Source organism: Amblyomma mixtum, chromosome 7 (genome assembly GCF_055824585.1).
Source record: "Amblyomma mixtum isolate Tamu chromosome 7, ASM5582458v1, whole genome shotgun sequence".
Classification (NCBI taxonomy): domain Eukaryota; kingdom Metazoa; phylum Arthropoda; class Arachnida; order Ixodida; family Ixodidae; genus Amblyomma; species Amblyomma mixtum.
Window position 1 is genome coordinate 38,471,180 of NC_143018.1, and position 19,749 is coordinate 38,490,928.

Consider the following 19,749-nt stretch of genomic DNA (forward strand, 5'->3'; position numbering starts at 1 on the left):
ATAATAATGATAATAATAATAATAATAAGTAAATAAATAACAAGAAATTCAGATTTGGCGATTTAAATAAACAAACACATTATATTCATTCTTGTTATCTCTTCTCTGTCATCATCACCTTCATCTCTTCTTCTATTTGATCTTTCTCGAACATTTTGAGCTCCTTGCCACGTTTGCGCCTCAGCTGCTGCTGTGTATATGTTTTTTTTTAATTCCTTGGAAACTAAGAAAACAACGAGCAGGTGCTTTTCCCTCTGTTCCCTGCTAATTCGTGGAGCTGCTTCACAATTCTGCTTCTTTTCTTTTTCGTGAAAATAAGAAAATATTTTGCATCTGACACCACATATTTTTCTGTCCCGGAATGTTGGCCTTCGTTGTTTGGCGCAGATCTGTTTTAAACAACACGTGTCGGAGCTTAGCTGAAGTCTAGCATTAAACTTGGCCCGTTGTTACTTACTTTGTTACTAGAAGTAGTACTAGAACGGCGCCCCATGTCTCCGGCGTGGTCTAGTGGTTAGGATACCTGGCTCTCACCCAGGAGGCCCGGGTTCGATTCCCGGCGTCGGAACACGTGTATGGTCTCATGGTGTAATTGGTCAGCACTCTGGACTCTGAATCCAGCGATCCGAGTTCGAGTCTCGGTGAGACCTTGTTTTTGTTTCCATGACCCGGAGAGCTTTTTGCGGGCGCTGAAACTTTCACCTCATGGCAACGTAGCGAAACTTTTCAGTTTTTTTTTTTCAGCGTGAGTTTCAAATTTATTGCATGTATAAACACTCGCACTCTAAACACGCATATGCGAGTAAAAATGGAGTAATGTGTCCTCTTAGCGCTGTCCTTTAGCATGTGATGTACAACGTCAATCACACTTAGAGGGAACACGGCTACGCGTGACCACGTACCTGCGGAGTGCCATTGCATCTAACCCGTTCATGAATCTGTGCAGAGTGGCGCACGAGAAGAGGGACCTCGACGTGGTGCTTCGTGTCACCTGCCCCTTTGTATGGGTTTGTACCCGCTTGCTTGCAATGGAGCTCCGCGTGTGCGCAGCCACGCGCAGCCATGTTCCCTCTTAGTGTGATTGACCCTGTACTTGCTTTTATGCACACATGCCAGAATGCTGCATTTCTGATAAAGTGGGGGCCCATGGCCTTGCCAAGCTGTCACACTGCAGCTTTTACCCTGTGAAAGTGAGACTGTTTATTTAACAGTTGTTATCCAGACCATCACCACCGGCTAGGCCGCCAGTGTTGTCGATTTTGGGAACTTGAAAACTTGAATGCAATGGGGTCATGCGGGGACTCAGGGGCGTGCCGCGAATATACTTCTACTAATAAGGTTTTTCTCTCTCTCTCCCAGTCCAACAAGCTCGTAAGGGCGGCCGAAGAAGCGCAGAAACCGATAGCATACCGCGGCGTTTGCAAGTGTCACACTGAGGAGGGCAACGATAACAGTCTTTTCTTCTTGTTTCTGTCGTAACCGCTCTCACAAGAGCGGCTGCAGAAATGGATTGTGGTCGGGCGAGTGCGGCTCATTTTTTTTCGTTGCTTGTCAGCAAAAGTTTGAATTTGCCTAATGCAATGCTGTTTCGCCAGTCGTAGCGCATGTAAAGTAGCGTGTTTATTACTCACTGTGCAGACCGGTCGCCAAACCCGATGCCGAACAAGGATCGGTAACCATTTCGCTGGCAATGCCAAACGACGTAGTGCACCACCCGGCACCTGTCGGCGTCGATAAAACGGGAGAGGGAGAGAAATGACATTTACTAGCACCCGACAGAAGGTTGACGGGGATCCGAGGTGGAGCTCGGTCCCAGCTATGTCCTCCCCCTCAACCATCGACCGGGATCTCCAGGATCTCAGCAGCGGCCAGGGCAAGACGGATGACCTTACGTTGTCCCTTTTCTTTCTTTTTGAGAAGCAGTGCCTTCCAGGGCTCATTTGTTCTCTCAGGTTCTCCAAAGACAAGACACGTCCTATATCGTATGTGTCATGTCCGTTATGCCCTGGAGGGCTCCGGAAATTTCGACCACCTGGGGTTCTTTAACGATGTGAGTGCACGTTAAAGAACCCCAGGTGGTCGGAATTTCCGGAGCCCTCCACTACGGCGTCTCTCATAGCCTTAGTCGCTTTGGGACGTTAAACCCCATAAACCAACCAACCAATCGTAACGTTTGCACCTGGGGCTGTAATAGGATAAATTTTCTCCATTCATTCAATCTCCAGCCGAGACACGCGCTTTAAACGCTGCACAAGCTCGCGAATCAATTTATATTTTCCATGTTTTCCTCGGTTTCAGGTCGCTTTGTCTCGAAAGCAGTCTGTGCTTCTAAGGGGCTGTATGTGGTGAGCAGCAGGACTGACAGATGGCGCCACATGCACGCAATGCACGCTCGTGCTGCACGCTGCACCAACGTTAATGGAACTAAACTCGGTGGCCACAGTGTGCGGCTTCAGCTCGGAGCCAGTGGTCGTACAGAAGGGGCTGAGGCAGGGCTGCCCGTTGTCCCCTCTTCTGTATATGTTGTACGCTGCAGGGGTGGAGCGCAAGCTGTTCGATGCGCAGTTGGGGTTCACTCTAAGCTACATCAGCGGTGGTGTAAAGGACCGATGGATATTGGCAGGCCTAGTCTTCGCCGATGATGTGGTATTAATGGCAGAGACAAATTCGGAGCTCCAGGCCCTCATCAACATATGCGCTGAAACCATGGCACCACTTGGCCTGAGCTAGCTTCAACTCAAAGAAGTCTGCGGTGCTGTGTTTTTCAGCGCCGCTGGACGCCGAGCAGCCGGTCCACTTACCTAGCGGGGACGTCCTCGAGATGGCAACAGAATACCGTTACCTCGGCATTAGGTTCAGCACGCAGCCAGAATATGCAGCAAGACATGAGGAGCACTTGAAGCAAGCTTCGCAGCGAGCGGGAAACACACTGCGAAGGCGGTGCCTATGGGGCTGCAATCGGTTTGTTATGGTCCGCGAGCTGTGGAAAGCAGTGCATGTGCCCGCATTGTCATTTGCGAACGCAGTTATCTGCGTGACATCGCCCACAAGGGAATGGCTTGAGCGTGGTCAACGAGCGGTGGGACGCCTGGCGCCGGGGTGCCATGGGCGGGTGGTTAACGAAGCTGTGCAGGGAGACCTCGGTTGGTCTACCTTCGAGGCTCGCGAGGCAAGAAGCAAAATAGCCTACGACGGCAGGCTGCACCTGATGAACAAAAACAGGTGGGCGCGCAGAGTCTGACTATGTAAGTCAAAACTGCCTGCGGGCCACATGGGTGAAGCGGCTCCAATACCTTCGTCGCAAGTTCGGCTTCTTCAGAAATGAAGTACAAGCCGACAGCGCGAGGAAATGGGCCAAAGCAGATGATGCCCAAGTGCGTGCGCAGGAGCGAGAGGCGTGGAGGGCTGCCATGGAGGGGAAGTCGACGCTGGTAGTGTACCGGGCAGCCAAGCAGGACATCTGCGTCGAGAGCTTCTACGAAAACAGTGTAGGCAGCCGCCTGTTGTTTGAGGCACGCGCGGGTGCCATGCCAACGCTTGTGTATCGCAAGCGCTTCGACAATACAGTCGAATGCACCCAGTGCAGAACCTGCGGAGAGCACGACGAAACAACTGAGCACATCGTCCTACCCTGCGAGAAGCTGCCAACGCCACCGCACGAGGGCGCTACGCTTCCGCAGGCGTTGGGTTTCCGTTCTGCGAACGAGGGCTGCACGGCGGATGCGGCAAACCAGGCGGCGGTTGCAGCGACGAAGCGCCGATTGACAGAGTGGTGGACGCTGGTGCGACACTAGAACAGTACTGTTTCGTCGGTATTTGCGTGTGTGTTTGCCGCTTCGCGTTTGATAGTGGTATTTTTATGTGTGTGTATATCCAGCCAGGGCACCTTTGGTAGGCGCCCACCCGTTACAAAGGGAAGGCTACATCACCACCACCATCATCATCATCATCATCGGGAGTGCGCATCAGACTCGACCGACGCCGATACGACGTACTACGTCGCGATAGCTGAGATGTAAAGTCTCGAACAAACCCAGCTAGTTTAAACCCGCCTTGCTAGGACACGACACTGTGAATGGCAGCTTACTGCGTTAGCCGCGTTTAATGCAGTAATTGGCTCACTTTTTAAAAGTTGCCGCCCTTACGATAGCCGCGTTTAATGCAGTAATTGGCTCACTCTTTAAAAGTTGCCGCCCTTACGATACCGTCCTCGGTGTCGCGCCTGACGATATAACATATAGCGTTTTCACGGACCTTTCCACAAACCAAGCAGAAGCCCTCGGGAGAGGAAAACGATACCGTTGAACGAATAGCAAGGAGTCCGCCGAAGCGACATCTTTCCTGCAGAATTTTTCTGACGACGACTCCTTCAGATTCAAGAGCGAATTCGTAGATCTCCTGGAAACTATCTCGCTGTGTATGCAGTGTTGTTGTATTCGGAGAATTTTCTCCTTTCACGGATCTTGAGAAGTAAAATTTGGCGAAACGGCTTTTTTTCTTTTTGTGTCTGCAGAAAATATCAAGAAGCAAAATTGCCTCACATTTTTTTTCCCAGATTGACAGCATTTTCTGACTGCTCCAAGGAAACGGGGCCTCAAATAAGAAACTTTTGGGTCTCATTGAGGTTTGGTTTATTGATTTATTGGGGTTTAACGTCCCAAAGCGACTCAGGCTTATGAGAGACGCCATAGTGAAGGGCTCAGGAAATTTCGGCCACCTGGGGTTCTTTAACTTGCACTGACATCGCACAGCACACGGGCCTCTAGAATTTCGCCTCCATCGAAATGCAGCCGCCGCGGCCGGTATCGAACCCGCGTCTTTCGGGTCAGCAGCTGAGTGCCGTAACCACTGAGCCACCGCGGCGGAGCCGGGTCTCATTGAGGGAATTTTCGGATACGTCATAAAGCATATGGCTGTGAACCGGAACCGTTGGTGAAAGAAGAAGAGTCGGAGTGCGCGAGGTCCGCGCTCTGTTCGTTCCAAGCACGAGACAGCCTTCTCGGCCGCCATTTGTCTCGAAGCAGGCCTGTCTTCTCATCCACTCTCGAGGATTATCCTTCACTGTCACCGTAATGAGACCTGCGGTTCACAGGCTGCGAATGATGGTGCTCCTTCTGGAGAGCGTCTGCGCCCCGTGCCACGCCGACTACCTCTTGGCCCGGAGGCCGGCGTCCCAGCTGTCGCTCTACCCGGTGCGAACGGACACTCAGAACTGGGTCCTGGGAAGCATCGTGCGGCTACCGTACGTGATCCGCACCTCGGAGGACGCCACCGTCACGTGCACGCGCGATGGGCAGACTGTGAACCGATTCCTGGTTCGGGTCCCCCGTCGTCCGAACTCTGTGCGCACCTTCGAACACGCCCTGGTCATTCCAAACGTGAGCCCCGAGCACGCCGGCGAGTACTCCTGCACGGCGCGCACTGCACACCGCGAGAGCGGCGCTGTGGCTTGGCAGGTGAAACCCATCAGCCACAGCACCTGCAGCTGGGCCGACTCGTGCAAGGAGTCGTGGGATTCTCCCTGCGACGTCTGCCAGTGTCCACCCCATCGCGAGTTCTACGGCAAGAACAGGCTCTACGACTGCTACAGCAAGCGGACTGCGGGAGTAAGCCTGAGGCTGAAGGAGACTCCGGGGGCGTCGTTCATCATCTTCAACACACGCCGCCAGACTGCCATCTACTACGAGCTGATGACGTTCGGCGACACGCAGGTGACGTGGACCGTCGACGGCCGCCTGCTGCACTCGCACACCACGCTTTACGACAGCCTGGATACTTACGTGACCTTCTGGGAACGCATCATCTTCGTCGTCCCGAACGAGACCGACTACAACCGATACCTCAACGGATTCCTGATGGCCCAAGTGCGGGGGACCCGAAAGTCCGCCTCCCTCGCCCTGAGAGTTAGGATGAACAAGGTCATGCAAGCCATGGCCTGTGGCAACGACAGCGACTGCAGCCCTTTAGGCGCGGCGTGCAAGATGTACTCGAGGGCGATGAGGTGCCATTGCGAGCTGCCCGAAGCAACGAGATGGACGGGGTCCCAGACAGAGGGACACTGCAGCAAATCGTGCAGCACTGCTCAGGACTGCAGCCATTTGGGTAACGCCTACTGCAGCCAGTCTCCAGAGACGCGAAACCACTGCGTCTGCAGCCCGGGCTTCTACATGGACGGAGTCAGGTGCCGGCGCGGCGAGTGCGTCTTGTCCGACGACTGCCAGGCGCGCTACGGACCCTCCGAGTGCATCGATGGCTACTGCGAGTGCTTCGCGGGCCACGTGTACCGCGACGGCCGGTGCACGCCCATGGTGTGTCTGGGCAACCAGGACTGCGAGGACGGCGGTCGGGGGCTGCGCTGCCTCGGCGGCCGCTGCATCTGCCACCACGAGTTCGACCTCACGCACGAGAACGTGTGCGACAAGAGCGACGTGGGCCAGTGCCACGGCGGCGGCTCGTGCCGCGTCGACAATTCGGAGTGTCTGCGGGGCCAGCTGTGCTACTGCATGAACGGCTTCCGCGCCGTAAACCTGCCTACGGGTCGCGCCTGCCTGAACGTGTCGTGCTGGACGGACGACGACTGTCGGGGCATCACTCTGGCCAAGTGCAGCAACGGCATGTGCACGTGCCACGATAACGAACCCCCTCGCGCCAAGGCTTGCTACGGCTCTGCGGCGCGCACGTCCTCTGAGTTGCTCACGCCCGTCAGGCTGGTCAGCACCACCCTCGCCATGGCAGCCGTGTTGGTGACGGTTCTGTGTGTCACCTTCTCGTTGATGAAGACCAAGGAGGACTTCGCGTCCACCACGCTGGAGGACGAACAGCCGGCGGAGGACGAAGGTGCTGTGATGGCGGCCAAGCGCGCCCTGGACGTCGTCAAGGAGCAGGAGAAAGCGGCCGCGGCCGCGGCAAAGGCAGAGGCAGGAGAGGAACAATTCTGGCACGTTCTCGTCCGCTCCTTCTTCCCCAAAGTAGCCGAGAACATTCTCGGCACGGTCGGGGAAGAGGGAAACATTTCGTTCGGGAGTACACCGGTGTCCGAAAACACCATCGACATTTGACTTAGTACCATATGCATTTCAGATATATTTACTAAACACCGCACACTGGTTAATTTTTTCTACTTCTGTTATTCCTGCACCAAACTTACAAAATGGTTTTATTAGAGTAAAATTCGCAAATTGGTGCCACTCCATTGTTTACATTCGTTGAATAATCAACAAATCACGGGTATGAGTGGCTCAGGATTGTTCCACGTCTTGAGCATACGACGCTTTTTCTATATAGCGACTTTGAAACGCACCCACTTTGGCCAAACCTGCAATCTAAATATGCCATTTTTTAAATGCCTTCTACGTGCGTTCTGTAAGCTTTTCTACCTGAAGGTGGTAACGGCGATTCTCTTGGAAAATGATAGTCCCGTTGGCGAGCAGCTCAAGAACCAGCTCAGGACCCCTCCCAGAGCTACGCCAGAGCCAATTTGGTTTCTTCCATGTTCAGTTTGCTTTTGAGTGGCGTGCTACTACGCAGTTATCGAATCTATAGGGGAATCAAGACACAGCAGCATTAGATCAATGATACTGCATGGAAGGGAAATGTGTACTTCTATAACGAGAGTTCAGAAGGAACGGATGCTGGTCCGACTTGTTATGGGGATTGATTGATTCATTAATTGATTGCAAAACTTTACTGAGCTCTACATTTCGAAGTCTTATCCAGTGACTGTAACCCAAGTTCCCGGGTTCGAACGCGGCCGCGGCGGCCGCGTTTCGTTGGAAGCGAGACGCAAAGGCGTCCGTGTGCTGTGCGATTAAATATCCCCAGGTGGTAGAAGTTATTCCGCAGCCCTCCACTACGACACCACTTCATCTCTTATTTCACTCCTACCTACCTCATTTTCCCTACGGCGCAGTTCACCCGCCGCGGTGGCTGAGTGGCAAGGCGCTCGTCTACCGAGCCGGAGTACCTTCCTCCCTTCCCTTACGGCGCGGTTCAGGTGTCCGCCGAGATATGTGAGACAATTACTGCGCCATTTCCTTTCCTCAAAAACCAATTTACCAATTTTACTAGTCCGGGTGTCCACCGAATTATGCAAGACAATTACTCCGCGATTTCCTTCCTTCAAAAACCAATATTAAATTTTTCGGTGTGCCGTGGATCATATCGCACATCACACTGGCACCTTTTGCGTCCGCCTCATGTTTAGATGGCGGAAATTATTCGGGAGGCCTCCGCTGCAGCACTTCTCTCTCCCTTTCTTCTTTCACTCCCAGTTTCCTCTCTCTTCTCATGGCGTGGTTGAGGTGTCCAGGGACCGTTCCTTTCCATTCCTCTTCTTTTTTTTCTGTCTTAGGACGCTCAGGCATTGAGCTGGCACCACATTCTTCTTTCACTCCCAACTTCCTCCCTTCCTTCACGGTGCAGCTAATGTGTCTACCGAGTAGTGGAGACAGTTACTGCACCTCTAATTTTTTAAATGTTTTAATGAAATGCACCCGCAGTCAAAGGAGTTCCGAGTATCAAGTTTGGCTATGCTAGCTCCAATCCTTTGCTACGGAAAAACTGGCCTAAAGGTTTTGCTCCCTTCGATATATGCAAATGGAGATTTACTCAAAGCGCAGTGATTTTTTGGCGAAAGAAAAAAATCATTTACTTTATTTTCAGGACAACTAGACAGACTACGAATGTTCCTTGTAGTAATCTAAGTTGGGCAGCTAGAAGAGACCAGCTCATGCAGCAATATCTGCTTGCCTTAACGTAAGCAACCAGCGTTTGCTCATATGTGGGTTGATCGCTACATTTTCTGGAAAGCATGACCTACAGACCTGCACAAGTGGCCCTGCTCCGTCCCAACCAACGAGGACCTAAAACTCAACGTCTGCCTAGAAGGGACACCCATACCCGAAAAGACAACAATAAGAATTTTGGGCATGTGGGTTCAATCCAACCAGCGCAGTACTCACACTTTTATATTACTGAAAGCAGCAACGCTACAAGTCGCACGCATGATCACCCGCATCACCAACAGGCAACATGGCATGCGTGAAGAGGACACACTAAAACTAGTAAGAAGCCTAGTAGTTAGTCGAATCACGTACAGCCTACCCTACCAGTGCCTCAACAAAAACGAAATACAACAAGCGGATGCCCTGCTACGCAAAGCGTATAAGACAGCGCTCCGACTACCACGCTACACGTCTACAGAAAAACTCATGGCCCTGGGATTACATAACACCTTTGAGGAGCTACGAGAGGCGCAGCTTGAGTCGCAAAAACTCAGGCTGTTGCAAACAACGACTGGAAGAGCGCTCCTGCAGAGGCTCGGATACCGCGAGCCGATGCGAGAAATGTCGAGGACGGCAACGATCCCCGACGAGCTTCGCAAGACCCTCAAGGTAGCTCCAATACCAAAAAACATGGATCCCAACCTCCATCGAGGCAGAAGAGAAGCGAGGGCCGAATTCATTGAGAAAACATACGCTCCTCAAGCCACGACCGTGTATACAGACGCGTCTTGGGGAGGAGGAGATACCAAAATCGCTGTAGCGGCGGTGGTCGATTCGTCTTTACGCGAAATGACCAGCGCGTCTCTCCGAGGCTGCACAGCTGCAGAGTCTGAGGAAGTAGCCGTTGCTCTAGCGGTGGCGGAGGGCTATAGAACCGGGCGGTCACTAACAATACTCACGGACTCTCAAACAGCCTGCCGAAATTACATGAATGGCAGGATAGGTCGTCACGCGCTCCGTATACTCCTCGCAGCGAGCGACAGAATTAAAAACCAGGAAGAACAAAATGACAAGATCCCACACAAAATTGTGTGGGTACCGGGGCACACGGGAGTGGCAGGGAACGAAGAGGCCGACAGGATAGCTCGAGGATACATTACTTTCCGAGCATCCGACGAGACCGCCGAACTCGCGCCAGCACCCAGGGAATATTCGGCCATACTACAAAACTATAGAGGCAGAAGAATGCGATATCCCCCACCGCACAAATCTCTCAGCAGAGAGGAAGCTGTCACTTGGAGACAATTACAAACAGGCTCTTTCCCAAACCTACATATACTAAACAAAATGCACCCTACGATATACACGGACAAATGTCCCTGGTGCGACGAAAAACCTACTCTATACCACATCACATGGGCCTGCCAAAACATACACGTGGTCCCCAAAATACAAAACCCGAGTGCGGAGCAGTGGGAGACTCTGCTGTCCAGCGACCGCTGTGAAGACCAACAAGGTCTGGTGCAGCGAGCTCAACGGGCGGCAGTGGCCAGCGGAGCCCTGGACTGAGGGCAACCGACCACTGATTAGAGGCGGACGACTTCGACAGAGAAGGCTCCTGGGGGTAGAACCAAGACGTCTCTGAAGATGTCCCCAAACCGCAGGAAAAACCATTAGTGTAAATAAAGTTTTCCCTTCCCTTCCTTCCAGCGCGCATGTTCTATAGTTCATGCCTTCTGCCGCTAGGGTAGAAACATTACGGGCGGCGTGGCGCTAATATGCACCTGTTGAGAAAATGGCCTCCTCCATTGTTTCACTTCAAACAAGGCAGTTTTGTCGTTTGTCCATGTAGTCATTATCATCCATTTAAAGATCCCCTGGTGGTCGAAATAGTTATCCGACAAGGCGGTTTTGTCGTTTGTCCACGTAGTCATTATCATCCATTTAAAGATCCCCAGGTGGTGCCGACAAAAAGGAAGATGTTTTAGAGCGCAGCTCTTTGGCGTCCGTTCCTGGGTTTCGCGTCGTCGTCGGCGTCGGCCTCGTAACCAGCTCCGCCCCCCTTTCATCCCCCCAGCGCTAGCAGCGACCGACTGATAACGACCGACTGATACCGCTGGATGCCGCTGACGCCGCTAGAGAGTCAAGATAACGTGACTGCATAGAACACCGTCGCCGCCATGCAGAAAGAGGAGGAAAGGGTCCCCCCCCCCCTCCCCTGTTCTTGTGTGGCGGATAGGGTGCTCTTCAGTTGCCGACGCGCCGGTTATTTCACGTAGGCCCCGGCACGTCGACGAATACGTGACCACCTTCCCACGGCTAGACCTGGTTCTTAGCGCTGCGGAAGCGAGGGTATCATATTGTTTGTGTCGGCATCGGCGGCGTTGTCCCTGAAACCAACTCCGCAGCTGGGGTTGACTCACTATCGAAAAGGTGAAACAGCTTATTTGCTGCGCTCAAATTTCGCATTAGGAAGTAACGTAATCGTCGGTAATTTTTTTTATACTCTTCGAGAGCGAAATAGGTCGGTATCATGGCTATTTCCATTGCTGATGTCAAGATATCAGAGAAAGACAAAACAAAAGTATTAAATAGCGTACACAAAATGTCAAACGATGATGATGATCACAGCAGAGAGAGAGAGAGAGAGAAAACTTTATTTACAAAGGAATTCGGGGCACGCCCCAGGGTCCCCGCACGACCCCACTGCACTCAAGTGTTTATGTTCCTGAGGTCCATAACACTGGCAGCACGGCCGGTGGCGATGGTCTGCACGGCCGGGTCCTCCGAGTGCAGCAGGGTCTCCCAGTCCTCCCAGGTCTTGAGGTTCTCTAGGTCCCGCGGGGGAGGGTCCGCCGGGCAGAGGGAAAGGATGTGGAGGGAAGAAGCGAAGGGTTCTGGGCATAGGGCGCAAGCAGGAGTGGGGAAGGAGGGATGATAGTGGGTTAGGGTAAGCAGCGAGGGGAGAGTATGTGTTTGTAATCTGCGCCAGAGTGTTGCGTGTCTGTTATCTAGGGAGGGGTGGGGCGGGGGGTAGAGCTGGCGAGAGGCTCTGTATGCCTGGGTCAGCTCACTGAATGAGTGCATGCGATCCTTCGTGAATCCCCGATCCGAGGCCACCTGAGCCCGGTTTAAAGAACCTCGGGCTAAAAGGTTGGCGGCCTCGTTTCCGGTGGTGGTGGTGGTGGAAAACATTTATTTACACATGCACTACTGGAGGTATTGCATGAGCTGACCCAGAGGGGGCCAGCCCTTACAAGTACTAGGTGGAGGTCCCTAGTTCGGGACCCCAGTGGCGTCGGCCGCCGCCCGGGCTCGCGCGACCAAGGCCCGTTGGGCCTGCAGGTCAGAGCAGCCGAGCAGGGTCGCCTCCCAGTCCTCCCGGGTTGGGTTGGGGTGAGGGGGGATAGCAGGGTTGGAGGGGCAGGCCCACACCATGTGGTAAATGTCCGAAGACTTCTCCGCACAGTGCGGACAGCTGCCCGAGAAAGAAGGGTCGAAGTGTTTGAGAGCTGCCGGGCACAGCAAAGTATTGGTATACAGGCGAAGCAAAAGCCGCTCCTCCGCCTTTGAGAGACCTTTACACGGGCGGGGATAAAGACCATGGCCAGATTGATAATGTAAAACAATGTCTTTAAAGGAGTAAGCGGGAGTGAATTCGAGTTCCTGATCGTCGGGGTCGGAGGGGAATGTCCGGTGAGAGAGCGCGCGGGCGGCGGCGTCAGCTGCCTCATTTCCCTCAAGGCCCATGTGAGCAGGAGCCCAAACGATACGCCGGTGCGCGGGGTCCCCGGTGTAGACGCTGTTTTGGAGAATGCGGTAGGCTAGATATGGTACCCAGCCCTGCTCTACGTTCCGACATGCCCCTCGCGAGTCGGAAATAATTGTTTTTGAATTGGAATCAGATGCAGCCAACGCAATGGCGACCTCCTCCGCGTGTGTTATGTCACGGGCTCGGAAAGTAAGGCCGTTCACTGTTTTGGATTGGTGGACGACTGCGGCAGTGTACCATCCCCCGTGGTGGGGGCCGGAGGCATCCACGTAGAATACGCCGGGTTTCGATCCATAGTGGCGGGCCAGGGCTTCCGCCCGCGCCAGGCGCCGGCCATTATGTTCTTCACGGTTCATGTTCGCGGGAAGAGGGCGCACGTGGAGGGCGCATCTCCACTGGGATGGAATACGTACGCGCTCTTCCATAAGAGTGGTGTGTTGGATGTGCAGTCGGGCAAGCAGGCGGCGACCCGACGATGTCTTTGAGAGACGTGTGTATTGGTTGGTCAAGTGGGCTTCCCGGAGCTCCCGAAATGTGTTCACCATGCCCAGCCCCAGGAGGCGCTTGTTGGAGGTGTTCACGGGGAGGCCCAGAGCTCGCTTAATAATTTTGCGGAGGATGACTTCGAGTGAATCCTCGTCTTGCTTCCGCAGGTGGAGGTATGGAGTCGAATATAGAATTCGACTGGTTACAAATGCATGCGCCAGCCGCAAGGCGTCCTTACATCGTAACCCCCCGCGCTTGTTAGAAACCCGGCGGACCAAGCGGCCCACCTGGTCCCCCACCTGACGGAGTTTGGCCAATGTTGTTTCTGACCGTCTGTTTTGATGTATGAAGAGCCCCAGTACCCGGACTTCGATATTTTCAGGAATTGGACCTGTCTCAAGAGACAATGAAATTTTGGCTGTGCACTTTGGTGAGGGGCGTATGTGCACAAATTCAGACTTTTGGGTGGAGCATTGGAGGCCGCAGCGGCGAGCATAACGGTCCACTATGGTCGCCGCCTCCTGCAGGTTGGCCTCAATGTCTCCAAGGGAACCCTGTGTAGCCCACAGGGTGATGTCATCGGCGTACAGCGCATGCTGCACACCGGCGACAGCGCCCAGCTGGGCCGGTAGGCGCATCATAGCCAAATTGAACAACAGGGGAGACAGCACCGCGCCCTGGGGTGTACCCCTGGTTCCTAAATGAAAAGGGCCATGTTCTTTATCCTGGACTCGAATGTAAGATTGTCTGTCGGTTAAAAATTGCCGAATGTATTGAAAGGCGTTTTTGCCGCAGTTAGTTTGAGAGAGGTGGGTGAGAATGATCTCGTGGGTAACGTTGTCGAATGCACCCTTCAAATCCAAGGCGAGTACGACCTTGTCATTGTGAGGGCATTCGACGGGGTCGAGGACATCCCGATTTAGTTGTAGCAGGACATCCTGTGCAGATCTTTGTGGGCGAAACCCGAACATGGTGTCTGCGAAAAGGTGTTTGGATTCCATGAACTCGGACAACCTGTCACATACCATTGTCTCCATGAGTTTGCCCACACAGGAAGTCAGAGAGATGGGGCGGAGGTTGTCCGTGTTGATGGCCTTGCCAGCTTTAGGAATGAAGGTGACTAGGGCGGTCTTCCACTCGATGGGGAGTGGCACTTCCCCAAGCCAGATTGAGTTAATGTAATTCAATAAAGACAGGTATGCCAGGTCGGGGAGGTTGGCTAACAATTTGACTGTAATTTTGTCCCGACCCGGAGCGGTGCCGCGTTTCATTTTTGCCAATACGGCCGCGCGGCAAATGTCCAGCCGGAACACGTGGCGGCTCTTTCGCGCCCTAATTGACCCAACGCAAACACGCATGGAAACTCAAAAACACCTCCAAAGAGCAATACACAGCTTTCAGGGCAACACAACTCAATTGGCGCACAAGCTCCGGGACCAGTACTTGTGCACCACACAGGACCCCCACGGGCCGGCGTACTCTTATGCAGGTTCTGAGAACGTTAAGCTGGATCAACCGTTCCAGCTCCACGACCTGAGGGCGGCCCTGGCAAAAATGAAACGCGGCACCGCTCGTTTCCGGGATTCCCGGAGTGCGCAGGCACCCATATCAGCTCCACTTGGCGGGGCGGGGGTGCATCGGGCGAGTCCAGTATGCCAAAAGCAGGGACATGAACTCGGCCTCGAGCAAAATTTAGAATCGCAGTTTTAGAGTCAGTTAAAATATACCGGGCTTCCGTGCGGGTTATAGCAAGTGCAATGGCGGCTTCCTCTGCAGCCTCTGGGGACGTATCTGGAGGGAGAGGTAGTGTGAGGAGGGTGGATGAAGAGGAGTCCACCGCAGCTGCTGTCGCTTCATCACCCGTGCAGGCAGCGTCCACCCATACGGCGTCCGGCTGGGGGCCGTACGCTCGATGGAGTGCCTTCGCACGGGCTCTGCGGCGCTGCTCATGGTGGGACGGGTGCATATTCCTCGGGAGCGGCCTGATGAGAAGCTCTCGGTGAAGGGATCGTGGGATAGCGAGAAGGGTTGGGTCGTTGGCCGGTATTCTGATTCCCAGGGAGTCCAGGATATACCGACCTGTGGAAGTTTTTGTGAGCCTGATGTATTGGGCCTGTCGGTGGCCTCCACCAGTTCCCCGATCGTGTTGTGGAGGCCCAGGCCTAGTAATCTGTCTGTGGGTGTGTTGAGGGGAAGATGAAGTGCTACCTTGAATGCCTTGCGAATCAAAGCATCCAAAGCGTTTATGTCATGTTTGGATAGTTGTAAGTATGGGGTAGTGTACAGTACACGGCTGAGGACAAAGGCATGAATGAGGCGACATAGGCGAGCGCCCTCAACGGCCAAAAAGCTAACGAAAGTTGGCGCACGCTGCTCCATAGGACCCTGCCAAGTGTGCAGGTCTGTAGTTCAGTTCGTCTTACTGGAAAGCACCCTGCCTGATCGAAACTTGTGGATACGTAGCGTTTCACACCCTAAATGAAACCCAGCGCACGAAAGCGCGCAAAAGAAGGCGGAAACAGATAGTCACTGTCTCCCTCCCTGCAAATGTGTGTAATTGCACCTGGCTTAGAGAATGGGAAGCGCTACCTAAAGCCGACCGGCGTGGGGCTTGGTGCCCTCCGCCTTATTCCCGCAACCGAAACCATAAATCACGCTATTTATGAATGACCAGTTGCACGCAGCTTTTGGCATATGGTAACGCTCATGTTAATACAATGGCAGAGTCGTCACCGTGACGTCTTTGTCGAGCTAATAATATGCATTGGTGCTTATGTACTTTGGAAACGGAGGGGACTGGCTGTCGTGCGGGGACGCCTGCAGAAAGCCATCTTTCCCTTACTGCACCATCTCAAAACATTGCTCCTTACACACTAGAACGAGGAACTTGTTGTACTAGGGCAGGAAACCTTCCTCCTGCGCTGGTCGACGAGATTCACTGTCGTTGCAAAAAAAAAAAAAAAAAAAGTGTCCGTGCCCATCCTCCTGTACTAGGAAGGTTGGCGAGTGTTATACTTATTTTCCTGTTCTGTACATAAGCACGTGATACAGCTACAATCTTGAACCATTGGATTGATCACATTGTGATGATATGTCATGTGTATTTAGTTTAGTGCACATTTGTAGCAACATTATGACATTGTGAATCTAGTCCAATCTTGAGAACCTGATGAACATGTCCTTTAAACTGCAGAAATTTTTGGAAATAGCAAAATATCTTAACCGGGTTGTTGCGCGCGTGTGTGTGTTTTGTTTACGCGTTCTGAATGAGTTTGCTTATCTGCTTGCATAAATTAGTAGTATTAGTAGTGGTAGTAGTGGTAGTAGTAGTAGTAGTAGTAGTAGTAGTAGTAGTAGTAGTAGTAGTAGTAGTAGTAGTAGTAGTAGTAGTAGTAGTAGTAGTAGACCTTTATTCGGCCATAATGTACAGGCCAAGCATGTCGACTGCCTGGGCGACCAGAAGTTGCTGTTCCTGTCCCAACTGCCCCTGTATATATGCGGACCTGGGCCTCTTTTATTGTCCGGCTTCTCAGCGGTCGGTTTCCTACCCCCCACGTTCTCTACCCATCATCACCTGGCTCGACTGGCTTGGCGCTGAAGGGGAGGAAGAACAGCGATTTTTGGTCGCCCAGGCGGTCGACATGCTCGGCCTGTAAATTATGACCGAATAAAGGTCTTGTACTACTACTATCCTATGTTTGCGCACAATTTTCTGCTCCGTGCGTTTTTACGCGACATCGTATACAACACAGTAGCTCGTTCGGTCGAAAATCCGTCCGCGAAGTAGAAAAGTGGTGGATAACGCAGCGAGCTATGGAATTTGGATTGGAAAACATTTTATTGTATAAGCACTGCATCTCTATGTTTGCGGTAAATTTCGTGTCATCATGAGCTTATCAGCACGATTACGTCCGAACGAATCGGCTTATGCTAAAAAGAATGGTACCATCTTACAGTGCATCAAACAATCTCGTACGGGAAATCGAGGGGTTGAGGTGGGTTAATTAGTCAATTTATAAGAGTCAAAAATGTCCAAAAAGAGGGCGAGGACGGAGCAAAAGTCGCGCCAAATTGAAAAACGCTGGAAGTGCGGCACCACGTGACCGGAAGTGTGGGCGGAGCCAACGCGTGCTGCCAAATTTGAAAACGAAGCGTGGCGCGAAGTTTGAAAAGTCAGATGGGCAATTGATGGACCTTGATTAAGTAAGACAATTGTGGTATCGATAAGGTATCGCTAATGCTTACGCGTTTCTCCAATGCGGGTGCCGCAGTGATCTCTAACGTTTTATTATCGGCTTGAGTAACAAGTGAATTAGTTGAACCTGCTAGGTGGCCGTCAGTGGAGACTGGCGGCGACCACTCGGGCTCTTGTCACGACCTGTACTTGTATTTCCAGGTTTGAGTGAAAGTGCAACCGCTACTAGACAATTTCACCAACAGATTACCGATGACCCGTTTGGCAGTGTGTGTGCCGTGTGTGCATGTGCAAGCTATCGTGTTTGCTCTTAAGAATCCTTCTACGTGTGCAACGGCGTCAGAATCTTAGTTTCTGGCATGGGCCTGACCATCGGTCAGTCTTTGTCTCCATCAAGCCAATCAATGAAGACGAAGAAGCGGCTGTGAAGTGGTGGGGTGGAATTAAGAAACAATAAAAGATGTACCAATGATAAACCATGTTTAATCATGCTTATGTAGCTTTCGCTGCGCGAAACTCAGTTCGTCAGAGTTGAACCGCTGCCTAACTTTTTTCTTCATCAGCCGCATTCGCGCCCGAATGGCTGCCGTACCTTATCTGCTTTTTGTTAAGAGGTAACCGAAAACAATTAACGGCTGCATCTTCCTTGCTGTTTCCCGTGAAAACGCGTGGATGCAATCCTCTTGTAGGAGTGCTGCCCGATAGCTGCACAGCGCATAGATCAGACCAAAGTAACAGCGATTCCAGGGTAGGCAGTCGTCATGCATAGTCACTAACGGTAGCTTATCCACATAGCCTCCGACCTATAAGGAGCAGCGGGTGAGGATGTGAGGGTGAGGCTGCGGGCGAGCGATGTTGACAGTGTTGGAGGAGCTGGGTGCCGTAAGTAATCATGAGGTGTATGGGGTGGGGATAAGGGTTTGTGGGTGTGGCGTGCGCGGATGAAGATGCTGACGGGTTATGCCAGCAGCGACGTCCACTGACGCCACTCCAAGCATGTCAGGAAAAGGGCCATTTTTAGCTGAGAAAAGTGGCTTTAGAGACTGGACTTTCTTTCGCGCCAAATTTGGTTATGCTAGTTTTTTCAGCCAGCGTCCGCTAGCCGCGCTTCGTCACCCATTGCGTGAGGACAATGCAACGTGAGAAGAGAGAGAGGAAGGTGAGAGGGAAAGAAGAAATGGAGAGAGAGGTGCCACAGTGGAGGGTTCCGGAACTTAATTTCAGCCACCTGGAGATGAGGGAGGCGCAAAAGGTGCCAGCGTGATGTGCGATATGATCCATAGCACACGGAAAAATTGAAAATTGATAATAACGGTAAACTGGGCTAGTTGGTAGGAATTCACACTGAAAACTGCGCAAAAAACGAAGACACAGAACGAGAAGGCACGACACGGGCGCAGACTATCAACTGAATTTTTATTCACATGAAGAGGCCTATATAAGTATCTTCTGTCCACAGTGAGACAAGCACAAAAACACAACAACCGCGAAAATCAACCCCAAACACAATCACCCACTATCCATTCGCGTGCACCGTGATGCAACCGTCAATTACACTTCCAAAAAACTGCGCCCAAACAAAACCACGACAACCTTAACGGTCACGCTGATATCACGCCAAAGACCATATCGCTTGCTCGCCTTAAGAAAACTGGCCAAGAAGGTTATCTCCCTATCAAGCAAGGCCACAGATGGTGATGCCACACAGGAATCTGAGCCTTTCTTGATTAGGTAAGCCTCCACCCTGCATACCTGATCGCTATGTTTGAACAAGAAAGACGCTGGTCCTGTTCAAATGAGGGTAGCATTTTTCGCAACCCTTGCAATGCACGGCGAGATTGGAGGAAGCTGCGCCCTTCAACGACCGAGTTGTTGGCTCAGATCTCCGAAATGATCCTGGCCAAGAAGGGGAGTAGTGGTTCCAATAACAAGCAGGACGAGGGACGGAGACGTGTGGTGGGAATTCCGTACGTCCATGGAATTTCACACCGGCTCAAGAAAGTGGGGGCGAGGTACGGAGTGGACGTGATTTTCACGGCCAAAAATAAGCTTGCGCGGATTTGTAGTGCTGTGCGTAAAAAGCTAGAGTCTGAGGGCAGTCGTGCTGGAACTGGTTGTTCGGTAGCGCACAGGAAGGAAACTAGGTTCACAGAGTGTAACACTGGAGTTGTTTACGAAGTGCCGCTCTCGTGCGGAAAAAAGTACATCGGCCAGACGGGTCGTTGTGTAAACGAGCGGATGGCGGAGCATCGTAGGTCGTTGAAGGGCGCGGCTTCCTCCAATCTCGCCGTGCATTGCAAGGGTTGCGAAAAATGCTACCCTCATTTGAACAGGACCAGCGTCTTGCTCAAACATAACGAACGAAAAGGAGCTTCTGAAGGCTTCGAAAATCAATATATAGGAGGGCATTGCGTGAGGACAATTCAACTCCTTCCTATATATTGATTTTCGAAGCCTTCAGAAGCTCCTTTTCGTTAAACAATTATTGCGCAATTTCCTTTCCTCAAAAACCAATTTTCCATTTTCCCGTGTATTGTGGATCATATCGCACATCGCATGGTCGAAATTATTCC

The 19,749-nt window shown here is 52.3% G+C and overlaps 2 non-coding genes across 2 annotated transcripts; both read left to right on the forward strand.

The window, feature by feature from the left end:
• Positions 1-496: 496 nt before the first annotated feature.
• Positions 497-568, forward strand: TRNAE-CUC (transfer RNA glutamic acid (anticodon CUC)). The gene has a single exon. It is a non-coding gene; the product is annotated as a tRNA-Glu (tRNA).
• Positions 569-577: 9 nt separating this feature from the next.
• Positions 578-650, forward strand: TRNAQ-CUG (transfer RNA glutamine (anticodon CUG)). Its single transcript has one exon. It is a non-coding gene; the product is annotated as a tRNA-Gln (tRNA).
• Positions 651-19,749: the final 19,099 nt, after the last annotated feature.